The sequence below is a fragment of the Lissotriton helveticus genome, chromosome 3_1 (assembly GCF_964261635.1).
Source record: "Lissotriton helveticus chromosome 3_1, aLisHel1.1, whole genome shotgun sequence".
NCBI classification, from domain to species: Eukaryota; Metazoa; Chordata; class Amphibia; order Caudata; family Salamandridae; genus Lissotriton; species Lissotriton helveticus.
Genome location: NC_136061.1, coordinates 1,855,549,531 through 1,855,562,622, shown reverse-complemented (window position 1 = coordinate 1,855,562,622; position 13,092 = coordinate 1,855,549,531). Strand labels below are relative to the sequence as shown.

Sequence of the window (13,092 nt, the reverse complement as noted above, 5' to 3'; positions counted from 1 at the left end):
CTGTTTGTCTGTCAGGTCCACCGAACAATTATTCTCATCCAACCTCCCTACTTCCTGCTCCCATCTCTCTAGCTCCACTGCAGTCGCTTCTTTCTGAATCTCTCGGACACTTTCAATAGTATTATCAAACAAGTCTGTCTCCCCCACCCATCGTGCAGAGGAGGTTACGTACATAGAAGACATCATTGACTGAGCTGTTTGTTTGGCTACCTGATCTGCAAAAGCATTACCCTCTCCTACTTCATCCACCACTGTCTTATGTGCACTACATTTTACAATTGCTACTTTCTTGGGGAGCGTCAAAGCTGCAAGTAATCGTACTACCAAGGGTCCATTCTGTATGTTCTGACCATGTGAGGTGAGGAATCCCCGCTCCCTCCATTACCTCCCGAAGCTATGAGCCACGCCAAAGGCATATTGGCTGTCCGTGAAGATGTTGACCTCTAGTCCCTCACTCAGCTCACATGCTCGTAGTAAAGCCATCAATTCAGCAGCTTGGGCTGATCGATGGGGTATTCGGAATGTTTCAACTACTGTTTTTAGAGTAGTGATTGCATACGCAGCTGTCGTTGTGCCATCTGCTAATTTAAAACAAGAACCGTCCACATACAGTTCCCCTTGGGGGTCAGATAAAGGAATGTCTGTGAGATCGATTCTTCCCTTCGTCTCTTCTTCTGTTCTGAAAATACAATCATGAACATCATTCGCCTGTTCTCCTGAAGGGAGGGGTAACAGTGTAGCCGGATTCAATGTGGCACAACGTTTAATGGTCACATGTGGGGCGAACAAAGTCAATTCATAACCAGTGAGGCGCGCGCTTGTCAGATGCTGAGTCTTTGTTTTGTTCAATAATGCGTCTACAGCATGCGGCACCATCACCGTCAAATTAGAATTTAGAACGAGCCCTTCTGACTGCCTGATGGCCGCTGCTACAGCCGCCGTGGCCCTCAAGCAGCTGGGAAGTGCTCTGGCCACATTATCCAATGTGGTCGAAAAATAAGCACACGGTCTTTGCTTACCACCAAAGTCCTGTGTTAACACTGAAAGCGAGCAACCGTCGACCTCCTGCACATATAGTGCAAAAGGTTCACGGTAATCAGGAGTGCCAAGGACAGGAGCAGAACACAAAGCAGATTTCATGGTAGAAAAATCAGCTTGACATTCATCAGTCCAAGGTAGGGGTTCATGCACATCTTTAGTGGTTAAGTGTAGCAAAGGTTTAGCAAGAAGAGAAAAATTAGGGATCCATTGACGACAGTAAGAGGTAATGCCAAGAAAAGCACGGACTTCACGCTGAGTACAAGGCACAGGCATGTTAGTGATGGTAGTAATTCGTTCAGGTGATAAACGTCTACCCTCCTTCGATAGTAAGTGGCAGAGGTAGGTCACTTCCTGTCGACAATATTGAAACTTGGACATCCGCAAATTCAGGTGGCAATGGGTCATTTTTAGCAAAACATTGTCTCGTACTTACATCGGGATTTTGAATGGTCAAATAAACACCATCGGGGGAACAATGTATTTTAGCATTCAGTCTTTTCAACATATCCAAACCCAAAAGATTCTCTCCGCAACTAGAAGTTAAAAGGAATGGAGTGTTCATAGTGAATGGACCAATCGTGAAAGGGATAGGCTGAGAGATGGGGCTGATTACAGGAACTCCTGAAAATCCCACTGAGACATTATTATGCCCGGACAGAGCGGCCCCTGGGACCAACGAGCGAGCAACCGAACTATTCATGGCTCCTGTGTCAATCAAAAATTTGTCGGTGGTCCCCATCAATTCCCCTGTGACATAGGGTCCCTGCTGATTGACCGGTATCGACACTTGGCCCCCACTCTGTCCTTGGCTGTCCTATACATCCCCGAATTTATCCTGATCCTCAAAACCATAATCTTCATTGTAGTACTGCCTACCTGTGCCTCGCACTGTGCCTTGTGCTTTATCAAAATGATTTCGCTCGTTTTCTTCTTGCACTGCCTCCTCTCGGTGCATATCACTACGGTCTGTTCTGCCACATCCTCTACCCCTTCCTTGGACTGCTCCGTTCTGTGCTAACAGCCACGGACACTGATCTTTCCAATGACCTTCCTCTCTACAATACGCGCACTGATTAGGTCCCCATCGGGAGGGCTGACCCCCTCCTCCCCCTCTGGAGACTGGCCCGCTGGACCCGGGCCCCCTGGCGCCTCTTCCTGTGCCTCGACCCCTCATAACCTGCTGTATCAACACTCGAGTTTTGAGGTCCTTAGTCTTCTTTTCGTCTTTATCCTTGCTCTCATTCTCCCTGTGCTCGTAATACTGGGCCATGCTTAATATGATAGAAGGGGTGGACGTAGTCCACGTGGTTTCAGCAGCTTGTAGTCGGGTCGAAATTTCAGATATCAGATTTGTTACAAATCTATTCACAAATAATCGTATCCCCCCCTCGCTAGCAAGGTCCTGACCACTAAAATCGATAAAAGTTCCCTCGAATCTGGTAAAGAAATCGGAGACACTTTCATCCTTCTTTTGTTTGCAAGCAGTCAGTTTATCCCAGCCCACCTTCCGTGGAGGGATCAAAGTATGCATATAAGCTATAATTTTTGCTGGCAAGGCAATTATTTCAGCCCTCGGCTTGTCCCCCGGCTTACGGTCTTGATCCCATCCTTTCAGCTCATCCCAGGTACCCCCCAACTCGGCCGCGTGGGGAGTATCATAGACTTGCCGCCATATATCTACAGGAACCAATAACCCGAAAAATAACTCAATATCAGCTAAAGTCATGACGGCGGAGGACGCTGCCTCCGTTAATTCTTTATAATAGGCAGTGGGATTCTTTCGGGGGTCCGGAAGCTGAGCCTTTAGGGCTAACACTTCACTTCGCTTCCATGGCGTATACACCCATTGTTCCTGAAACCTAGCTTCCACTCCGGCCCGTGTTATTTCGTTCCGATCATTGCGCAGTTCAGGTATCTCGGGATGATACATGGGGTGCACCTCCCTCATGGGGTGCTGGGAACTTAATTCAGGGAACTGCAAAAAGAGTCTGCCTCGATAACCCACTAAGGTGTCGACATTCTTATATACTTCATCGGGACTTAATTGGAATTTATGAGCGCGATCCTTTATGTCATACAGAATTTGTGGGGCTAATCTCCTTGTTCCAAAACTTTGTTCCCATATTTCGATGAGAAATCGGGACATGTGTTGTAGGGCAGTTTGTTGCATCACCGGTTCAAAGTATTTCATGGTACTCCATATGTCAGTTAAGGTATAGATGTCTTTGTACATCCATCTAACTGCTTGATCCGCTATCGCTTCTTTCTCTCCGTAGCCCACAGCACCTCTCGTGTACAGGCGCCTAACAGGCAAGCCTTCCGAATCCCCAATCGGAGCCCGACCCCGGCACTCGGGTGTCATGCTAGCTGACTGGGAAGTTACTACCGGGCTACACAAGGGCGATAGCGCTGGAGAGACACCCGTCGCCCCCAAGGGGTGGCGTGTGTCCGGGAGCAGGGTGGCGAAATTCCTAGGGGCAGGAGCGACGGCGGCGCCCTCTTGAGCCAATGCCACAGGGGCGGTGGGTGCCGTTAAAGGCACTGCTGGATATATCCGTTGTGGAGCATACGGCGGAGGGGCCGAACGTCCAGCAGATCCTCTATCTCATCTTCGGCTTCCTTTCGGACAACATAGGTCTTATCTACCTCCAACCGAAACTGTCTATCTAGGTACTCGATATTCTGCTCGGTTTGGTTTTTGTCATGCGCGATTGCTTTCTGGGTAATGGTCTGTCCTTGTTTCATTTGTACTAATTTTTCGGCCCTCATTCTTCTGCGAGTGGCCTCTTTCTGCCACGTTCTCAGGGTATCAAACATGGACTGTCTGCTGCGTTTCGCAAACAGAGGCTCTTGTAAATAATTAATCTTTTTCTCATCGAAGGACCCTGTCAGAGGCCACTGCAGTTCTACATTATCCTTGGTATACTTGTGCCATAGACGATTAAATATCAAGGGTCCAATCCCGTGCTTACAGTATAGATCATGGCTGGGAGTACCTTCCGGAGGGGCCGGCTGACTTTTGTCTAATCTAGTACTATTTGGGCTGGTACAGCCAAAACATAATCGACTGAAGCACGGCATTGTTTTACTACTGCTCAAATTGTATCTGTATAAAAGGAAAAGGCAATTTATTATTCACAATACTTTCACACATACATGGCCATGTTCATTTACTCATGCAATCACTTGTTCAGAATCAAAATTCATCTGATCATCCGGAATACAAATAACATAAAACAGAACATAGACCGAAATACAGACAGTACAAACCAGTGAGAACAAATGCTAGCCCAAATCAAAAGACGGAGCCCGTCGACTCCAGTCTGTAGAGAACCGGTCTATTCCAAAGTCAAAGAACCAAAGATCAAAACAGCCTCACCATAGGGGCTGCCTAGAGATAGCTACACAGGTTTTTCACTACCACAGACCGACCTGCCGACCATCCGACGGCCCTCTTGGTTCACCTCCCGGACTATGCTGGCTTAGCCCACTTTTTCAAGCACCGCTCCAGACCTGTCCGAGTGCTACCCAAGTATGACCATCCGCCTTTCAGAGGACGATCCGGCCAGGTATGAACGTTTTACGGTTCATACCTAGGCGTGTTAGTTATATCTCTATCAAATACAAATTAGAGGTGTCCGCCCGTGCAGTCTCACTAAATACCGCGATCTCCGTGGTCAAAGACCACCAAATTCCAAATCAATTACAGAAGGATATCCAACATGAGATGAGACAAACACTCACCTGGTGCACTCAGGTCCAGTTGCAGATTTCTCCACTGCCAATCGATCTATTCTTCCGGGTTTCACCCGTAGGACTCCGGCATGGTGCCACTAGCAGCTGAGGCTTCTCCCGATCAGAAAAGCGGAGCAACCTTTTTTCTTTGGTCAGTCCACCCCCCGACCGAGTGCACCCCTTTAAATGTCCCTTTCCTTTTCCGAATACGGAGGGACGACCCCAACGCGGAGTCCCGGCGGAGTCGCCAACTGAAGTACCGAGATTTACAAACCCCTAACGGATTATACTTACAATAACCAAATGTCATTCGTCAATAATCAGTCGATTGGCAGTGTAGAAAGTTCAAGCGTTTATTAGACAAAACAATACTCTGCCAGAGGAGCTCCCAACGACCTCACACCCCGAGGACCGCAGAGAGACTGCTGGCACGTTGTCAGGTCAACACATATATACTATCACAATTTGCAACCGTTACCCAAAATGGAAAAGTACAGGTTGGTACAGGAGGTGGCAAGGGGTATGCCCATATATGGCACACAAAGCGTCTATCTGAGCTCAGTATAGCAAGGTCAGGCCGGTTGACTCCCTTCTGCTAGTTTCGGTGAGAGTCCGCACAGCGCCTGCAAGAATGTGCTTATCTGGCCGGCCCCCTCCTATAACCTTGACGGGGCCCAAAAGCAGAAGCAGCTGCTTGCTACATGTGTCTAGCTATTTCTCATGAGAACGAGAAGCTGCGAAAATGCTGGGACATGGAGAGTTTTACAGACAGTGCTACGAATTGGCCAAACAAAATGGCGCTGGTCCTGCTGACCGACGCTAACCTATTTACAAGGAGGGCAAAGAAAATGATTACAAGATATATGACGGAATAAAATAAAAAGGGTGTCTTATGCCATAGGGGCGTTCTTAGTATGTTAATTAGTTGCATTACGCTGAACACTGACTTAGGAACCATGCTCTATTTCCCCGTGCGAGGCCTAATCTAATTCTGGTTCCTCAGCCTGGGAAGGCTTCCCTTGCGCCTCCGGGCCAGGGAGCCCCAGCTGGGTCCATGGGCCCTGCCGGGCCCCGGGTCGAGTGCTCTGACCCTGGGACCCATCCCCTGGCCTGCCGCTCTGCCAAAGGCCTGGGACGGGGTTCCATGGTGCCCGGGGAGCCTCCCCTTGCTGGGCTGGGGTCACCCACTCCCGACTCGGGGAGGTAGTGACTAAAAATAACAATACAGGACTCTTTCGAGGCCCTGTAATTGGAATGAGTACACTTTAAATCCTTTAACGAGGATCCATTGGAAGGCAAGTCTGGTGCCGGCAGCCACGGTAAATCCAGCTCTAATAGTGTATATTAAAGTTGCTGCAATTAAAAAGTTCGTAGTTGGATCTTGGGATCGAGCTGGCGGTCCGGCCTGTCCCAGCCCCTGCCTCTCGGCGTCCCCTGACCAAGTGTCCTGGGGGTCCAAAGCATTTACTTTGAAAAAATTAGAGTGTTCCAAGCAGGCCGGTCGCCTGAATACTTCAGCTAGGTATAATGGAATAGGACTCGGGTTCTATTTTGTTGGTTTTCAGAACTGGGGCCATGATTAAGAGGGACGGCCTGGAACATTCTGGGACTGGTGCATAACAAACCAAAGCAAAAGCATTTGCCAAGAATGTTTTTATTTATCAAAAACGAAAGTCGGAGGTTCGAAGACAATCAGATACCATTGTAGTTCCGACCATAAACGATGCCGACTAGCGATCTGGCGGCGTTATTCCCATTACCCGCCAAGCAGCTTCCGGGAAACCAAAGTCTTTGGGTTCCAGGGGGAGTATGGTTGCAAAGCTGAAACTTAAAGGAATTGATGGAAGGGCACCACCAGGAGTGGAGCCTGCAGCTTAATTTGACTCAACACAGGAAACCTCACCCGGCCCGGACACAGAAAGGATTGACAGATTGATAGCTCTTTCTCGATTCAGTGGGTGGTGGTGCATGGCCGTTCTTAGTTGGTGGAGTGATTTGTCTGGGTAATTCTGATAACGAGCGAGACTCCTCCATGCTAACTAGTTATACGTTTAGCCACACGAGATCGAGCAATAACAGGTCTGTGATGCCCTTAGATGTCTAGGGCGGCATATGTGCTACACTGAACGGATCAGCGCGTGTCTACCCTTCACAGACAGGTGCGGGTAACCCGCTGAATCCCATTTGTGCTAATGATTGGGGATTGCAATTATTTCCCATGAACGAGGAATTCCCAGTAAATGCGATTGGATGGTTTAGTGAGGTCCTCGGATTGGCCGCGCAGGGGTCGGCAATCGCCCTGACGGAGCGCCGAGAAGACGATCAAACTTGACTATCTAGAGGAAGTAAAAGTCATAACAAAGTTTCCGTAGGTGAACCTGTGGAAGGATCATTAACGGCGGAGCGGCCTGAGCGTCAGCGGTGCCAGCCCGAAGCCCTCAGCCGCCTCCTGCAAGCACGCACTGTAGGCACAAGGCACCGTCCTGCCCTGGTACTGTCCAGCCGGCGGAGCGGTCTGCAGCAGCATGGGGTGCTCGGGTGAGGACCGGGACTTCAGCGGGCCTCTTCCCCCCCGACGAGGGCCCGACCGACGTGTGAGGGATCGGGGATGGGGGGAAGCCCCCGTTCCCTGTCCCTCTCCGAGATGGAACCAACATGATCCCCCCTTGGGTGGGGGGGAAACCCAATGGCAGTGCATCTCCGGACTGGTACCACTCCTCCCTCGAAAGGCCCTGGTGCCGGCTGGGACTTCCCGCGCCCGTGTCCTGGCCCGACCGGGTTCCGGGCGATCGAGGAGCGGCTCTTCTTGAGCGGCAGGGTGGCCTGGAAGAGAAGGGGCAGAGTGCTTGTGAAGGAACCTTGGCTCCTCTTGGTGGGAGGCGTGCGGGATGGGGACCTTCCTGGCTCTTCCCTTCCGGCGCCTCCAACCCAGGTGAGGGTGGGGTGGGCTGATTGCCAGCCCGCCAGCACAGCTCGGGGCCACCGGCAATGCACGGATGACCTGCAGGTGGAGCGACCCTTCCTCGTTTCCAGGTACCCAGTTCGACCTGTTGCCTTGAGGCCGTGTCGAGGGCTTTGAAGGCTCATGCGGTCCCTCTTGGTTACTCTGGGAGGGACCGGCGGCTGTGGGGCTGCCTGCTCCCATGTCACTGAGAGCCCCCTACCTTCCTTTACCACGGGTGGGTGGGACTCCCAAGCCGAGCGCCTCGCAATGCTTTTTTTCTCCCAACGGTGCAGTCTGACTCCCAGAGGGGAAGCCTTGAACAAGGCGCCTGGACCGTCTTGCGGCACGGGTGGCGGACATATGGCATTGCCTTCCTCCCACCTCTCCTGCACCCGCAGGTAAGCAAACGTTTTAGAAAAGTTGCCTATGACTCTTGGCGGTGGATCACTCGGCTCGCGCGTCGATGAATTAGTGTGAATTGCAGAACACATTGATCATCAACACTTGGACGCACATGCGGCCCCGGGTTCCTCCTGGGGCTACGCCTGACTGAGGGACGCTCGATCGTCAATCGCCCCAGGGTTTCCCTGGGACTTGGCTGGGGCCATCACAGGGTTAGCTTCGCTTCCCTTTGTACCCCCACAAGTTCAGACCCCCGCAGAGGTATACCGCCGGTGCGCCTGGCCCCGAGAAGGGGTCTGGCGAACGGTCCACCCCGGGACCCGTCCTGGGCGCCAGGCTGCGTGCCGCACGTGGCTCTCTGTGGTGTCCCACCGGCTGCCCGCGTGCACATGCCTCAGGTGCCCACCTTCGCGGCCAGCTTCCTGTGGAGAAACCTCTCCAGATCTGATCCAGGGAAAGAGGGTGCACGCTGCCGGGACGCCAGGCTCCTGCTTCGGCAGGGGCTAGCCTTCCCTGGCAACCCCCTTGACGCTCCAGTGTTATTCTTCCGACTGCGACCTCAGATCGGACGTGGTGACCCGCTGAATTTAAGCATATTACTAAGCAGAGGAAAATAAACTAACCAGGATTCCCCCAGTAACGGCGAGTGAAGAGCCCAGCGCCGAATACCCGCTCGGCGGCGGGGGCAGGAAATGTGGTGTACAGAAGACCGACTCCCCGGCGTCGCTCAGGGGGCCCAATTCCTTCTGATCTAGGCTCATCCCGCGGCCGGTGTTAGGCCAGTATCGGATCTTCTCGGAGTCGGGTTGCTTAGGAATGCAGCCCAAAGCGTGTGGTAAACTCCTTTTAAGGCTAAATACAGGCACGAGACCGATAGCCAACAAGAACCGTAAGGGAAAGTTGAAAGAACTTTTGAAGAGAGAGTTCAAGAGAGCGTGAAACCATCAAGAGGCAAATGGGTGGGGTCCGTGCAGTCCAACCGGAGGATTCAACATGGCGGGAAGGTCGGTGGCCTGGGAGTTCCGGATCCCCTCCATGGGACCGGCGCCAGGGTCCTACCTGGCCCCCGCAGGGCGCATTTCCTCCATGGCAGTGCACCGCGACCGGCTCTAGGTCAGCAGGGAAGGATTTGGGGTGACAGGTGGCCCTCCGCTCCAGCAGAGGGTGCTACAGCCCCCGGCAGCAGCTTCACCGTGTCCGCAAGATGAGGGAGATTTGACCGCCTCCGCGCCCTACCTTGGACATCCTTTCCTGGCCTCCCCTCAGGGTGCCGGGGTGGTTGAAGGGGGGACGGGGCCCCCTGCTCCCGGCACGACTAACGACTGGGGTGGACTGTTCTAAGTGCACCCGACCGCGTTACACCCCCGGGCGGGAGGGCCACACTGGGCACCAGGGGTCTGCGGCAATGTTGGTTACCCATCCGACCTGTCTTGAAGCACGGACCAAGGAGTCAAACACGTGCGCGAGTTGGAGGGCTGAGCGAAACCCTGTGGCGCAATGAAGGTGAGGGCCGGCACACGCCGGCCTAGGTGGGATCCCGCCGTGCTTCCAGCGGCGGGCGCACCACCGGCCCGTCTCGCCCGCTCCATTGGGGAGGTGGAGCATGAGCGTGCGTGATAGGACCTGAAAGATGGTGAACTCTGCCTGGCAGGGCGAAGCCAGATGAAACTCTGGTGGGGGTCCGTAGCGGTCCTGACGTGCAAATCGGTCTTCCGACCTGGGTATAGGGGCAAAAGACTAATCGAACCATCTAGTAGCTGGTTCCCTCCGAGTTTCCCTCAGGATAGCTGGCGCTCGGAGCCCCCAGTTTTATCTGGTAAAGAGAATGATTAGAGGTCTTGAGGCCAAAACGATCTCAACCTATTCTCAAACTTAAAATGGGTAAGAAGCCAGGCTCGCTGGCGTGGAGCCGGGCATGGAATGCGAGTGCCTAGTAGGCCACTTTTGGTAAGCAGAACTGGCACTGCGGGATGAACTGAACACCGGGTTAAGACGCCCGATGCCGACGCTCATCAGACCCCAGAAAAGGTGTTGGTTGATATAGCCAGCAGGACGGTGGCCATGGAAGTCGGAATCCGCTAAGGAGTGTCCAACAACTCACCTGGCGCTTCAACAAGCCCTGAAAATGGATGGCGCTGGAGCATCGGGCCCATTTCCGGCCATCGCTGGCGCTGAGAGCTACTGGGTCCAAGCCGTGATGAGTAGGAGGGCCACTGCGGTGTGAACGAAAGCCCGGGGCGAGGTTCCGGGTGGAGCCGCCGGAGGTGCAGATCTTGGTTTCCATGTGAACAGCAGTTGAACATGGGTCAGTCGGTTCTAAGAGATGGGCGAGCACCGTTTCTAAGGGACTGGCAATGGCCTCCGTTGCCCTCGGCTGATCGAAAGGGAGTCGGTTCAGATCCCCGAACCCGGAGTGGCAGAGACGGGTGCCCTCGCGGCATCTGGTGCTGTAACGCAAACGATCCCGGAGAAGCCAGCGGGAGCCCAGGGAGAGTTCTCTTTTCTTTGTGAAGGGCAGGGTGCCCTGGAATGAGTTCGCCCCGAGAGAGGGGCCCGAGCCTTGGAAAGCGATGCAGTTCCGGTGGCATCCAGTGAGTTCTCGCTGGTCCATGAAAATCTGGTGGAGATGGTGTAAATCTCGCACTGGGCCACACCCATATCCGCAGCAGGTCTCCAAGGTGAACAGACTCTGGCATGTTGGAACTATGTAGGTAAGGGAAGTCAGCAAGTCAGATCCGTAACTTGCCGTGCCGCAGCTGGTGGAGGTTCCTCGCTCCGTGCGATGGAGACTCTGGACGAGAGACAGGCCCTTCAAGTGGATCGCCCCAGCTGCGGTGGTTGCCTCTCCCCGTAACCCCCTTGCTGGGGGCACGGGGCTGGTGTTCTGCCTCGGCCGGCGGCTAGCAGTTGACTTAGAACTGGTGCGAACCAGGGGAATCCGACTGTTTAATTAAAACAAAGAATCGCGAAGGCCCGAGGCGGGTGTTGACGCAATGTGATTCCTGCCCAATGCTCTGAATGTCAAAGTGAAGAAATTCAATGAAGTGCGGGTAAACGGCTGGAGTAACTATGACTATCTTATGGTAGCCAAATACCTCGTCATCTAATTAGTTACGCGCATGAATGGATGAACGAGATTCCCACTGCCCCTACCTACTATCTAGCAAAACCACAGCCAAGGGAACTGGCTTGGCAGAATCAGCAGGGAAAGAAGTTTTGTTGAGCATGACTCTAGTCTGGCACTGTGAAGAGACATGAGAGGTGTAGGATAAGTGGGAGGTCCTCAGACTACAAATACCACTACTCTTATTGTTTTTTCACTTACCCGGTGAGGTGGGGGGCAAGCCCCATGGGGCTCTTGCTTCTGGCTCCAAGTGCCTGGCGCCTGCCAGGCTAGACCCGCTCCAGGGACAGTGGCAGGTGGGGAGTTTGACTGGGGTGGTACACCTGTCAAACGATAACGCAGGTATCCTAAGGTGAGCTCAGGGAGGACAGAAACCTCCCGTGGAGCAGAAGGGCAAAAGCTCGCTTGATCTCGATTTTCAGTATGAATACAGACCGTGAAAGCGGGGCCTCATGATCCTTCTGACTTTTTGGGTTTCAAGCAGGAGGTGTCAAAAAAGTTACCACAGGGATAACTGGCTTGTGGTGGCCAAGCATTCATAGCAACGTTGCTTTTTGATCCTTCGATATCAGATCTTCCTATCATTGTGAAGCAGAATTCACCAAGCGTTGGGTTGTTCACCCACTAATAGGGAACGTGAGCTGGTTTAGACTGTCATGAGACAGGTTAGTTTTACTCTACTGATGATGTGTTGTTGCAATAGTAATCCTGCTCAGTACAAGAGGAACCGCAGGTTCAGACATTTGGTGTATGTGCTTGGCTGAGGAGCCAATGGGGCGAAGCTATCATCTGTGGGATTATGACTGAACGCCTCTAAGTCAGAATCCCCCCTAAACGGTAATGATACTGCAGTGCCGTTGAGCCTCGGTTGGTCTGGGATAGCCGGCGTCTGTCGGGGGCGGTGCATAGAGCAGCTTGCTTGGTACCATAGCGCGGACTGAAGGGGGCCGCCTCCATCGCCCTTAGTGCACCGCATGTTCGTGGGGCACCAGGTGCTAAATCATTCGTAGATGACCTGATTCTTGGTCAGGCTTTCATTAGTAGCAGAGCAGCTACCTCGCTGCGATCTATTGAAGGTCATCCTCTGAGCCAAGCTTTTGTCTCTCTGTGCGTGGGAACCCGTGGACACCCTCCTCCACCACACCCAGGGGTGGGTCCCTCTGCCGGCGGGCCGGCGGATGGGACGCAGACCCACAGGAGGCCGCCTCCACCATGTGCCCTCAGGACGTCGGGGAGAGGATGTGGCCTGGGGTTAACCCTCCTAGGTTCAAGCCGAGGGTCTGGGTGCTGGGGACAGGGGGTCCACCGGGGCTCTTGGGAGGCTCTCCCCAGCCTGGCTAGGGTTCGGAAGCTGTACTGGGGCCTGGGGCTTGAGCTCCGTCCTGCAAGCCAGCCGAGGTTCTGGGCGTTCATCAGGGCCAAGGGAGGCTCTCCTCCGGCCTGGCTAGGGTTTGGAAGAAGGGACTTGACCTGGGGCTTGTGCTCTGTCCGGAAGGCCATGGGGTGCTGGAGCCTCTCCAAAACAGAAAACAAGCCGAGGGTCAGGTTGCCGGGGTCCTGGGTCCATCAGTGCCCGGGGAGGCTCCCCGCCAGCCTGTCTGGGTGTTGTAAGCAGGGACCAGGGCCAGGGCTTGAGCGGGGCCTCCCCGTCCTGCAAGCCGGCAGAGGGTCCAGGAATTCATCGGGCCAAGGGAGACTCTCCCCAGCCAGGCTAGGTTTCGGAAGCTGGGACCGGACCCGGGGCTTGTGGTCTGTCCCAGGATCTCAAGGTGCGGGAGCCCCCATCCTGCAAGCCATCCGAGGGTCCGGGCGCTGGGGACGGGGGTCCACCGGGACCCGGGGTGGC

General features: G+C 53.7%; 1 non-coding gene and 2 pseudogenes across 1 annotated transcript; all 3 read left to right on the top strand.

Moving 5' to 3' along the window:
- Positions 1-5,857: 5,857 nt before the first annotated feature.
- LOC144825441 (18S ribosomal RNA) lies at positions 5,858-7,171 on the top strand (annotated as a pseudogene).
- A 977-nt stretch (positions 7,172-8,148) lies between these two features.
- On the top strand, positions 8,149-8,279 carry LOC144825707 (5.8S ribosomal RNA; annotated as a pseudogene).
- A 397-nt stretch (positions 8,280-8,676) lies between these two features.
- LOC144825545 (28S ribosomal RNA) lies at positions 8,677-12,347 on the top strand. The gene has a single exon (XR_013609455.1). It is a non-coding gene; the product is annotated as a 28S ribosomal RNA (ribosomal RNA).
- The last annotated feature ends 745 nt before the right edge of the window (positions 12,348-13,092 follow it).